Source organism: Microtus pennsylvanicus, chromosome 21, assembly GCF_037038515.1.
Source record: "Microtus pennsylvanicus isolate mMicPen1 chromosome 21, mMicPen1.hap1, whole genome shotgun sequence".
Lineage (NCBI taxonomy): Eukaryota > Metazoa > Chordata > Mammalia > Rodentia > Cricetidae > Microtus > Microtus pennsylvanicus.
In genome coordinates, this window is record NC_134599.1 from 11,264,402 (window position 1) to 11,277,068 (window position 12,667).

Sequence of the window (12,667 nt, forward strand, 5' to 3'; positions counted from 1 at the left end):
GTTTATGTGATGTACAGTGTGTGTTTATATGTGCAGTGTGTGTTTATATGATGTGCAGTGTGTGTTTATATGTGCAGTGTGTGTTTATCTGATGTACAGTGTGTGTTTATATGATGTGCAGTGTGTGTTTATCTGATGTACAGTGTGTGTTTATATGATGTGCAGTGTGTGTTTATCTGATGTACAGTGTGTGTTTATATGATGTGCAGTGTGTGTTTATATGATGTGCAGTGTGTGTTTATCTGATGTGCAGTGTGTGTTTATCTGATGTGCAGTGTGTGTTTATATGATGTGCAGTGTGTGTTTATATGATGTGCAGTGTGTGTTTATATGATGTGCAGTGTGTGTTTATATGATGTACAGTGTGTGTTTATCTGATGTGCAGTGTGTGTTTATGTGATGTACAGTGTGTGTTTATATGATGTGCACTGTGTGTTTCTATGATGTGCAGTGTGTGTTTATATGATGTGCACTGTGTGTTTATCTGATGTGCTGTGTGTGTTTATATGATGTGCAGTGTGTGTTTATGTGATGTGCAGTGTGTGTTTATGTGATGTGCAGTGTGTGTTTATCTGATGTGCTGTGTGTGTTTATATGATGTGCAGTGTGTGTTTATATGATGTGCAGTGTGTTTATCTGATGTGCAGTGTGTGTTTATATGATGTGCAGTGTGTGTTTATATGTGCAGTGTGTGTTTATATGATGTGCAGTGTGTGTTTATATGTGCAATGTTGTTTCAGGAATGACATTTTTTATATTGCTAACAGCACTTCTATATGGGGATATATGGAGAAATTAGTTTCCTGTTCTACACATTTATTTGTCTCTTGAGGCTTTATAAGCACACATTTCCTTTATAATCTGTAGAAACAATAGAAACACTCAAAGAATAAAAGGGGGGCTGGAGAGATGGTTTAGAGGTTAAGAGCACTGGCTACTCTTTCAAAGGGTCCTGGTTCAATACCCATCACCCACATGGCAGCTCACAGCTGTCTGTAACTCCAATACCCTCACATAGACATACATGCAAGCAAAACACCAATGTACATAAAAAGAGGAATCGCCACAATTAAAAAAAAAATAAAAGCAAGCATAAAGAGCCCTTTGGCTAATGGAGTGTATCATTGCTTGCTTCCTGTGGCTGTGATAACACCATGACCAGAGCACCTTGGGAAGGAAAGAGCTTACCCCACTTTCTCCTCTCTAGACCATCAGGAGGGAAATCTGGTCAGGACCCTGGAGGCAGAACTGAGAAAGAGCTTGCAGGAGTGCTACTTACTAGTTTGCCCTGAGCGGCTTAGCTCCTTTTTTTTTGCATAGCCCACACAGCCTAGGGATGTTACTTCCCACCCTGGGCTGGATCTCCTTCATCAATTAGCAATTCAGAAAATGCCCTATAGACTCGCCCCCAGGTCAGTCTGATGGAGATACTTCCTAGTTGTGTCAAGGTGAGACTATCTAAACAGCACAGAGAGGAAGAGCAGGCCCTTGCCCCTTGCATTTCCCCTCAGTCCTCCTGTAAATACCCTCGTATTTATGAAGCTCTGTCCAATGCCTGTTACCACGAAGGGGATAAATGGGATCCTCAGGTTCCAGCTCCTGGTGATGAGTACAGAGTGTCTATCCTTCCAGGCTCCAGCCCAGGCACTTCCACCTCTTCTGCCTTTGTCCTCTTGTGGACCTTGAGGAGGTCAGTGAAATGACTATCCCACATCCATAGCCCCTGCTGCCAGGAGGTAGTGATACACCCGAGTCACCCAGGATGGTCAGGATCTTGCTCTGTAGGCTCCTCAGAGCTGTATCCAGCAGGTCCGCTCCTCCTGGATTCATTCAAGCCTACCAATGGATCCAACTCCTAGAAAATGGTTGCAAAGAGATGCCACAGCTTCCTACCGTTGAGCATACTCATGCTTACAAAATAAATAACTAACACCCTCCAGGGGGGCCGGCAGCAAGGCGGAGTGCATTGCAATAAGGATCACAGAAGGCTGATGACGGACAACTGGAGTCTGGAGCCCTCATGAGCTTTGGAGCCTCAGCCGGGCTTACTAGCTCTGTGACATTCATCGGTGACCTCAGTTCTGACCTTAATAAAGCAGGGAGGATGACACCTTTCACCTGGGGTTGTTAGGATCAGGGGAGAGAGAACATAGACAGAATGACCCAGAGCCAGTCTTCATAAACAGTGCTGTGCTCTCCTCCCCCTCCGAAGTGGCCACGGCATTGAGCAGCCGCAGCAGTTCAGAAAATAGACGGTTTTGTTAAACTGCGCAGCAACCTGTGTGCTGTTTACACTGCAGCCTCTGTGTCAAGTGAGGCCACTCTTGTGAAAGCCGTGGATAGAAGCTTTATATTTCCCATCTACCCCAGTGAGTAACAGCTATGATTCAAAAGAGGCTCAGAGTAACTCTCCAGCTTTTAAACATTCTGTGTCTTGTAAGCATAAGGAGGCACGTGGATCCATTAGGTTTAAAAGCTATTGAAATTCCCAGGGATCGTTGAAATCAGGTACTTATAAGCGACCCTAAAAAGACGGGGCTAACCTTCCACATCAACGGTACATGAGTTAAACATGTGGTTAACTCCGGAAAGAGAGGTGGCGCATGAGATATCAGTTCATGGGGGACGATGCTCCATATTAATTTATGGGACATCAATAATGTTTTAGTCTAAATGAACCTCCCTATATATAAAACATTCTTAATTATTGTTAAACCGTTACTTTCCACTTACCATCGATCTTAAGGAAATGACTGGGAGTTTTGGAGTGTGCTGACACAGCGCTGTTCATCGGGGGTCATCATTCAGAGCAGGTGTCAATCTCCTTCACTTAATCTCAAAGCAGAGCTGATAAAAGATTGAGTGGCTTTCCCTTTAATCAACTCCCTCTTTAAAAAAAGAAGAAGAAGAAGGAGCCCATTAAGATCAGGTAACTTTTACTCTAATCCTCTTCGAGATAGTGAAACCTTTGGTTTCCCACCTGGTTCAGGGGCAAATGTTACATTTTATAAGATAACAGATGTAACAATTCTAAAAGGGTAGATCAGGCCATCAGCATGAGATGGCCTTCTAGCTGGGGTCCCTGGAGGTTGCGCCAAGTGGCCTGATCCCTTGCAAATCAATATTTTGGAGCTGGTATGCACGCTGAGCACTAATGCAGGAGCAGATTGTCTTCCAGTTGCACCTGTTAGGATTCCAGAAGTGCCTCTCAGAGCTCTAGAAGACACAGGAATTAATAGTTACACAGCCTCCTGCGTGAAATGCATTTCATCATCAAGACCAGAAGGGTAAATTTGATGATATTAGCTGGATCATAAGCCTGGAGGAAACTGCTGTGGTATCCACAGCCTCAGTAAAGATTACTTTTCTAAGGCAACATCTCCTTCTAACACGGGCAGGCCATACTAAGACTCTGAAATTGCGGTATAAGTAGATTGACTCCATCGTTCGAACCTACAGAGCTTCAACAGTGCATCCACGTGAAGCACCACATAGACAATACTCACTGAACACATCCTAGAAGGCAAGCAGCATGCTAAGTCCTTAACACGAATTCATTTATTAAATTCTCCTCCCAAAGCCTTGGGAAGCATAACAGTATCTGCCTTAGTTACAGCTACTATTGCTGGGATGAAACACATGACCCAAAACAACGTGGGAAAGACAGAAAGGTTCTATTCCACTTCCACATCCAGATTACAGTCTATCGCAGAGAGAAATCAGGACAGGAAGTCAAGGCAGGAACCTGGAGGCAGTAGCCGATGCAGAGGCCATGGAGAATTGTTGCTTAGTGGCTTACTCTTCATGGCTTGGTCAGCCCTGTTTCTTATGGAATCCAGGACCACCACCCACAGTGGGCTGGGCCCTCCCCGTCAATCACTAAGTAAGAAAATGCCCTATATGCTTACCTACAGTCTATTCAAAGGGAGGCATTTTCTCACCTGAAGTTCCATCCTCACAAATGATTTCAGCTTGCATTAAGTTGGCATAAAATCAGTCACCACAGTATCGAACACTTCTTCCATTGATTTCCATGTGCCACACTTGGCTCTACATATACTGATGCATTGGACCTTGCAAGGGCTTGCAAAGGTACATGCTGATGTTCTAGGTGAAGAACCTGGAGTTCAGGGACATTGAAGAACTGGGGAGCACAGATTACAGTAAGGCTATGTGTAGTGGTTTGACTAAAAATGACCCCCATAGGCTCACAGATTTGAATGCTTTGTCACGGGGGAGTGACACTATTAGGTATGGGTTCGTTGGAGTAGGTGTGGCCTTGTTGGAGGAAGTGTGTCACTGGCTCTGGGTTTTGAGGTTTCAAAAGCACAAGCCAGGCCCTGTAACTTGCCATCTTCCTGCTGCCTGTGGAGGCTGATGTAGAACTCTGTGGTCCTTCTTCAGCACAAGGTCTGCATGCCATCATCCTTCCTGCCATGCTGATACTGGAACAAACCTCTGAAACTGTAACCAAGTCCCAATTGAATGTCTTCTTTATAGGAATTGCTGTGGTCATGGTGTCTCTTCACAGCAACAGAACACTGACTAAGACATACCATGTTATATGCTTTGTGGACCCCATATTAACTGGAAGTTCAGGGTCCCTTTTAAAAATTCAGAAAAGATGCCACTGAAACTATGCAAGGTTTTGTTTCTCTCTTTTAGAGCCAACCTCCTGACTACCACAGCATTTTTACTTGCTGCCTAATATCAATCAAGGTAACAAAAAGTCATAATGTTAAATGATTAGCATTAATTTTGCTATTCACCTTTATACTGTACAACGTACAACTGTACATCGACAGTTTTACTATTAACAGTGTGAGATTATTTAATTTGTATGTTAAGTCACTTAAATCAAGCACTTCTCATTTCATGGCTGTGACGTGCACACTCTGTTCTTTGCATGGTGGAAATGCTCTACCAAGTGAACACAACCTTTTGTTGTTGTGGTGGTGGTGGTGGCTCAGGTTCTGACCACTCTCAGCTCTATCCACTTACGGGTAAGTAAAGACCACAAGGGACATGAACTATGAGCTTTCCTAATTTTCTCTTTCTTTCTGTGCCATGGTGCAATGAACCTAGTTGCCTAGCTTAGAGCCCCAGTACAAGCAAACTGGGGTTCAGCTATTTATGTTTCTTGGAATGCTCTTGTCTTGTCAGTGGGTCCAAATGGAGATCTGTCTTGAAAGCCCAGACTCTGAGTGTGGTCAGTACCCCACCTCTTCCCTATCCCATTTAATCATACATGACAGGAGTTCATGGAGCTCTTGATGAGTCTGGTGGAACTCCTGAGCATCTTGTCTCCCTGGTACTTCATGTCTATGTGGCATCATGAGCTTGACACAGATACTGGGATAGCAAAGACTAAGATGGGCATCAAGTATAAACCTCTTCTAGTCATGCATGTGTGCGTTGTGCCAGCAGGCTTAACGTACAAAGCTCTAGTTTAAAAGACGAACGCATGGGGATTTCAAGAGCCTGCAATGAAGGGTGGTGGGTATGAGCACAAGGTCTCGGGAAACCCAGGAGTTCATTTTTAAGCCTGAATGGTTTATAGTTAGCCAAGCAGAATTTAGGGGGAGGCCGATACCTTTTCCTCATCCACTCCCTGTTTCTGGCTTATTTTCAACCCTCCTGCTTCCAGAGTCCTCAGGCTGACTTGGATTCTTGAGCCTTGGGTCAGGCTCCGAGCCAGGTACCAGTGGGTGAGATGACTCTCTCCACTCATCCATATTCCAGATCCACAGACCCAGGAAAGCGATCCTCCTCCCTATGTCTCAATTCCTTACTGCAAAATGAGAATAGTTTGTTGGGAGTGTTAGCTCTTTGCGCGCACATGTAGCCTTTAGTCCAGGACTCAACCAGCAATCTTGACAAACTGTAGACAACTATTGCCACACACGGCGCCCCCGTGTCTGTGCTCGGTGCACTGGCACCTAGTTTGTGAGCTTCGGGCAAGGGGGCTGGAGTTTAAAGTCCACAGACTAACACAGACAGAGAGACAGCGACACGGGTCATCCTTTAATTCCCCAAAGATGCCCCCTTTGTTCAGGGGCAGATTATATAGAGATGCTACGCCCCAGCCAAACCCACCAGAAACCACTCTCCTGCCATCAGGAATTCCTGAAGGTCTCGTGCTCAGAGCAGCTGTAGGCACTCAGATCAGGGGAATTACAAGAAATTCAGGATCTGGGGTCTCACTGCTCCCAACAAACTATGGCATATGGTTAGTATTCTTTATGTTAGTTACTTTTTCCTGGTGCTGTGGCAAAGTACTTGACACAGACAATAGAGGAGAAAGCTTTATTTTGGGGTCACAGTTTCAGAGGCTTCCATCCGAGGTCAGACGTGTATTGCTTTGCATCTGAGGTAAGCAGAGCACTCCAGTGAAGCAGGGGCTCTTCATCTCATGGCAGACAGAAATCAGAGAGAGAGAGACTGAGAATCCAGGTCCTTCCAGGGCATGTCTTTGGTTAGTAAGAGACAATGGGGAGCTAGGTGATGATGGTCCAGACCTTTAATGCTAGCACTTGGGAGGCAGCGGCAGGTGGATCTCTGAGTTTGAGACCAGCCTGGTCCACAGAGTGAATTCCAGGGCAGCCAAAGCCACACAGAGAAACCCTGTGTTGAAAATAAACAAAGAACAAACAAACAGACACAATGAAATGAAACAACATGGTGGGGGGAAAGTGGCCTACCTTGTGGCAGGGTGTAAGGGAAGGAAAGGGTAGAGAGAGGGAGGGAACAGAGAGGAGAGAGAGTGGGGGAACACTAGGGATGAGCCTTGATAATCAAAGACAAAGAGGCTTGAGAGTGGAGGGGCATGGGAGGAGCTAGAGAGAAGATACCTAAGGACTGAGTGGAAAAAAGGTATGGGAGACGTGATGCATTCTATTTTAATTTAGATATATTTAAAAAATAAACCTATGGGGCACAAAAGGTGTGGGGCAGCGAATACATTCTGATATGTCTTATGGCTCTACCCATAGGCAGGGTACTGTAAGTCTGGTCAAGGACTCCTGGCCGTGACACTCACATATGGGCGAATCTACCACTTCCATTTTGCTAAATGGACATCGTATTGCCCTCTAAATTTGTACTTTTATACCCATAGATCAATACAACTCTCAGACCCCATCAGAGAAGTTTCTTTGTACAGTGGATGGTGGTCAACATGAGACACTCACCACTGGTGAAGTACAGCCAGTAAGTGAGCACAGAGTGCTCAGAAATAAGTGGGACATCCTTATCATACCCCGCATCTCAAGGTTCAGAGACCGTCAGAGAAAAGGGGAAAGGAAGAGGATATGAGCCTGAGGTCAGGGTTGACCAGACCGAAACGACATCTTCTGGACATGACAGCTGCTGTGGCTGCCTAGGCGAGACCAAACCAGTCACCACTGCAGCATGGAGTAGAGAGAGGATCCTGAGACCCACCCTCGGCTGAAGACTTATTGACAGCTGAAGGCTGTTGGGAGGTGGGGAGTCATTTTCCTTTAACAGTGTGTACTCTCATAGGTCAAGCTCCAGTGAATGGCCTACACCCGTGACTATATGAGTAGTGAAAATTGGACTCATTGGGTTATAAAATCGGTCATAAAACCACAATGTTTTGGGGTATGGGGCGCAGAGGATATCTGGGAAGAGTTAGAAAAAGCTAGGAATATGATCAAAATGCATTGTATGCGTATATGCGGTTCTCAAGAAGCTAGTAAAAATATTGTGTTAAAAATTATTAATCCATGTGCTGTTGAAGCCACTGATGAAGTCAGAACCTCTTGATCCAGTCACACTAAAGCCTGTAACCTTTGACAAACCCTTGAGCCTTTGGCGGGCTATTTTCAGACTCAAACTATAGCATTGTCTTCATCGACATTTTTTGGTTTCTCAGTTGGGAATCTTTGTTCTTTCCAGAGAGATAATAAAGATACCCTGTGATGATCCATTTTAGAAGGGATAGACTTCCCAAGCGGAGCCATAGCTGGGGAGTATTCGGAGTTGATGCCAGCAGTGACTTTTATAGCACTGTTGCTAGCATAGCTAAGAAAGGCCCATGCAACACCAAGTCTCCAGCAGCGGCAGCACCAACCAGTCTCCGATGAAGCCTTGAAGCACACCTTGAGATGTGTATGCAGTGCCATGAGGTGAGCTGCCGTCTTCATAGGAAGATGCCTGTATATTAGTGTGGAGAATAGGGGCTCTGGGTCAAACTTTCAGTGTTATAATAATAATAATAAACAAAGAACAGCAATAACCGAAACCCCAAAAAGAGAGACTGCATTGGAAAGGAAAGTCATGATGCAAGCACGCCCTTTTGCTGGTCCCTCGTCAGCTTCCTCCCTGTCACTTGTCATGTAAGAACACTCTAAAGTAGTGTCACTCAATGTGAAAGTCCCAAAGGCACCGGTGTGAAGGCCAGGATGTAGACTCCTGGGCCCCTTGAGCTGAAAGCTTTGTGAGATCCGAACCAAGAAGCTACCTTTGGCTTGCTTTCTAAGTGCTTACTGCTTAGTTCCCGAAGTCTGAGGACTTCTGTGGGGACCTAGATACAGGGAAGGAGAGCCATTTTATTTTAAAGTTTTTATAATTTGGGTATGAGTGCTTTGCCTGTGTGTATGTCTGTGCACCACATGTGTGCCTGGTATCCATGGAGACCCAAAGAGAGCACTGAATCTGGACCTGGAGTTACAGAGAGTTGTGAGCTACCACATGGGGCTGGGAATCGAATGCATCCTCCCAAACAGCCAGTGCTCTTAACCACTGAGCTATCTTGCCAGCCCCGATCTTATGAAATCTCAGCACCAGGCAGGTTTCCCAACATTCATTTTAAGTTCGACAGATAACTGAACCCAAAATACAGGGTCAAAGAATTTCTTTCAAGGGACTGGGGAGGGGGATGGCTTGTTTTGTAAAGTACTATGTAAGCATGAGAACCTGAGCATAGAACACTCGGGTTAAATATATATATATAGGCACACAGCTTGCACCTGTAATGCTAACACTCGGGTGCATAGACAAGAGGATCCTTGGGGTGCGCTGATCAGCCAGTCTTGCTGAATCAGTAGGGTCAAGTGAAAAACCTTGCCTTAAAGACTAAAGTGAACAGAGATTGAGGAAGAACTTGATATTGACCTTGGGCCTACACACGCGTGCTTGTATGAGTATTCAGTTTCTTCCCAGATTAATCCCTTGGGATTGTTTATGCCTAATATTCAGTGTGTATCAGCAAAACTGTCAATATGTTAAACATGGACTTTCTTTAGACTTTGGTGTAGGCAAATCCATCACTCAGATCCTAAGATTCTTCCCTGCATGGCCCAGCAACTAAGGGACAAACTCTGGTCTGTCCATATGGACATTTGTCAGTGTAGATGACTCTCTTCTCTCCACAGATCCAACCTTGGTACCAGGCTGGTTTATGTGGGGGGTATCCTTAGGTGGGTGCTATCCCAGCCAGTTTGGCTTGATCTTGGTGTCAAGATGCCTGTTTCCACATGTCCCACCGGAGACCCGGAGGTGAGATGGCATTCTTGGTTGGGTGCTGGCACCTTAGTAGGCAAATGCCACAAGCTGTGCAACCACTGCTGAGTTACTTCTAGAGCCCCCCAACCCCTGCAGTGTTGCCTCCATGGTACTTCAGTTCTGAGAAATCATGCAAGAGACTGGACAGAGTGGCATAAGGCAGGCGGAAATGCAAGCCACAGCCATGAGGCTGTTGGTAAGGTCTGATCGATAAGAGGCTGCTTGCGACCCATGTGCCCGTGGCACACATGGAAGGCAGTGTGGGCTGGGGAATGATCGGGGAAACTCTCTTTTCCAGTTACTGGCTAAGTTTACTAGCATCAGTGAAATGCCTGCTGACAGCCTTAGCCCCATTACTTTCATTTATAGAAAAAGCGTGGGGCTTTCAGAGTACTCGCCCGAGGCCAGACACATTTGTTAATGCAAGCGATATAATTCTTGAGCTACTGTAAATATTACCACTGTCACATTAAGAAACCTGGATAGTGCTTTCACGAAAACCCATTTGTTCACGCTTCTGTTCATGAAGACTGTGAACCAAATCGGTTAACTCCTTGCAGGTCTGCGAAGCTTTGGGTGATCATCCCGTCTTCGTTTATTTTAATTCTTCACTTCATTCTTCCAGGAGAAACACCAGCTCTCATCTTGAACTCCGGGATGTTTACTCTATTCCTGTGGGATCTGAGGATGGGGAAGGTTGGTCTCTGCTGTAGGTGAGCAGGCTGTACTGGTAAGTGGGATGGAATGTGGGCCCAGAAGTCCTTGCTGAGTGGGCTATTGCTTCCTTCCGTAGGCTCAGATAATTGAGCTGTCACAGTCGGCATTTTATTGGTTCAGATTCAGGTTAGGACTGGAGTCTTCCTTCCAGGTCCTTTGGTGCTTTGTAAAGAGAAGAACAAGGGGGAAAATTCACTGAGGAGTTTTTAGGAAGGCTGCAAAGAAAAGGCAGCTGTCAGCCCCTGTGGTTTCGGGGAACCCGGAAGAGGAGAGGGCCACTTAAACACTTCAAACCAGAAAGGAAATAGAAAGCTCTTGCACTTAGTATGTCAAAACCAGCTCAGAAGTGTGACAATACAGGCAAAGCATTATAATTCCTAGCTAGTCTGGTCATGATCCTCTGGCAGACTGCGCAGTCACGGCTGTGAGAAATGGGGATGAGAGGTACTATATAAATGTCAGATGTTACATAAATGTCAGGAACCATTATTGTTTGTTAATGGGGGCTAAACTGTTCCTAAGCAAAGATCCAGCTCCCAGCCAGGAAGTTCTCATCCAAGTTCTAACCACCAGTCACCCACCAGAAGAGAAAGAACATCCCTGGTTCTACCAAAGAGCTCAGGTGGGATCTGAAGTTGGACGTGAACTGGAGGGCGTCTCTGCTCACGAGGTGAGCTACTAGCCTTCTGGAGTCTGCCTTAGCTCGGCTGGGATATGGGGCTAATGACAACACTGCCACGGTTCTTTGTGCCAAGGTCTGATGAGGAAGAAGGACATGGCCACGGCGTGGCTTCAAGTGCTTGGCAAAGCGTGAGCGGTTGCAGGATGACAGTGGTCATCAGGAACAGGCTTTCAATGCTTCCGAAGGGAGAGCTTCCAAAAGGAAAACCAGCCCTTGGCGGGGATGAGGAAGGTGATAGTGGTGGCAAGTGGCCCACGCTGAAAATGGCAGTCTTCCTTTCCTGCTGCTGACCTGGCCCTAGATTCTGTATTCTAGCCCTGACTCGGCTGCTTCCCAGCGGGTGATCTTGGGCCAGTAACAGAGGCTCTGGAAGTAATGGCCAGGGCCCTTCCGGCGCTGACGCGGAGTCTAAATCCGGCTCATCACTTGGCTCTTGGCTGAGATTCACCTTTCGCCTTCAGTAGCGACTCTCTCACAGCTACTCGCTCGCACCATGAGGGTCTAGGGAAGACCGGGGGCTGTGTGTAGCTCTAGTGAGTGTGCCCAAGAAAGAAGTTATGCCCTTGAGAGTGATGTGGAGAGGGGCGGCGAAGTGTAGCTATAATGCTGAGAAGCCAGCATGCCGAGAACACTGCAATGAGGTCACAGCTGTCGCAGGCAAAGGAGCTGGGTATCTTCTGGGGGCGGAGAGTCCTGCATTTATAAGTGCAAAAGTCTTTCCTCCATCTCCTTTAGCATCCGACTGTCACCTCTCTTGCTCACACCCCAAACCTTACTCTTTCCGCCTGTGCAGGCTCTCCTTGCTGGAGAACTCTTGTCCGTGTCTCCTGCGTGGTCCTGTCTGAAACCATCAGGATTGTTTCCAAGCTGACTCACACCACTAATGTCGGGGAGCCGTGTTACTCGGCGCTGGGCTGTGCAAGCTGTTGCTTGCGCGGTCGCGGGCGCCGCCGCCGCGTGCACCCAGGTCCGCTCGAGGGGCGGGGTTTGGGCGGGGCGGGAGCCGCCCCCTCGGCGTGCGGGCCCCGCCCATCTTTCCCTCCTTCCCCAGCGGACCGCAATGATTTAGAAGTTCAGGAATCCCACGTGACGTCACCGGGGGGGTGATGTAATGCACTCTAAATAGAATGTATTGTAATCTTTGCTCAGTCCAACGTGGTCCCTTCACCCGGGCTCGGCTCTTGCCTTCTCCACACTTGTTTGGTAAGTTCCTAAAAATACGGCGCGGCCACTTCTGGGGCTTTTGCATTTAGCCACTTTTGCTGCACTTGCCGCGCGAGCCGACTTGGGAGCGTCCTTGTTTGCAGGGGTTGGTTCTCCACTGCAGCCGCGAGGTTACTTGGTCCAATGGGCAGGTCACAGGGCAAGGAGTAGGGAGGATGCGATGCATTTCCCCCCCTTGATTTGTGTTTGTAAACACTTTGGCGGATCAGAGGGAAGTCCGGCCCCAATTGCTGGTGGACTGTGGAGTTGTGCTGTGTCCTGTAGCCACCCAGAGACCCCACGCCGTGTCTGTCCCGGAGCGCGTCTCGGTGGTTGCTGCGCCGTGCGACTGGAGGGATGCTGAGTGGAGCCAGCGCCGTGTCCGACCCCGTGTGCGTGCGTGTATGGGAGCGCGCGTGAGTTTCCCTGACACGGGGAACAGTTATGAATCGGGGGTGTATGTTTGCCTCCAGAGCCCTGGCAAGGTGCGGAATCCTCCAGAAGTGTGGTCAAGCGGCGGCGGCGGCGGCGGCAGCGGCA

At 47.3% G+C, this 12,667-nt stretch overlaps 1 protein-coding gene across 1 annotated transcript in view; it reads left to right on the top strand.

The window, feature by feature from the left end:
• Positions 1–12,064: 12,064 nt before the first annotated feature.
• Positions 12,065–12,667, top strand: part of Creb5 (cAMP responsive element binding protein 5) — a 393,781-nt gene continuing 393,178 nt past the window's right edge. The window contains exon 1 of the mRNA XM_075955284.1: positions 12,065–12,127. The gene's annotated coding sequence lies outside the window, so the exon portion shown is untranslated. The remainder of the gene's footprint in view (positions 12,128–12,667) is intronic.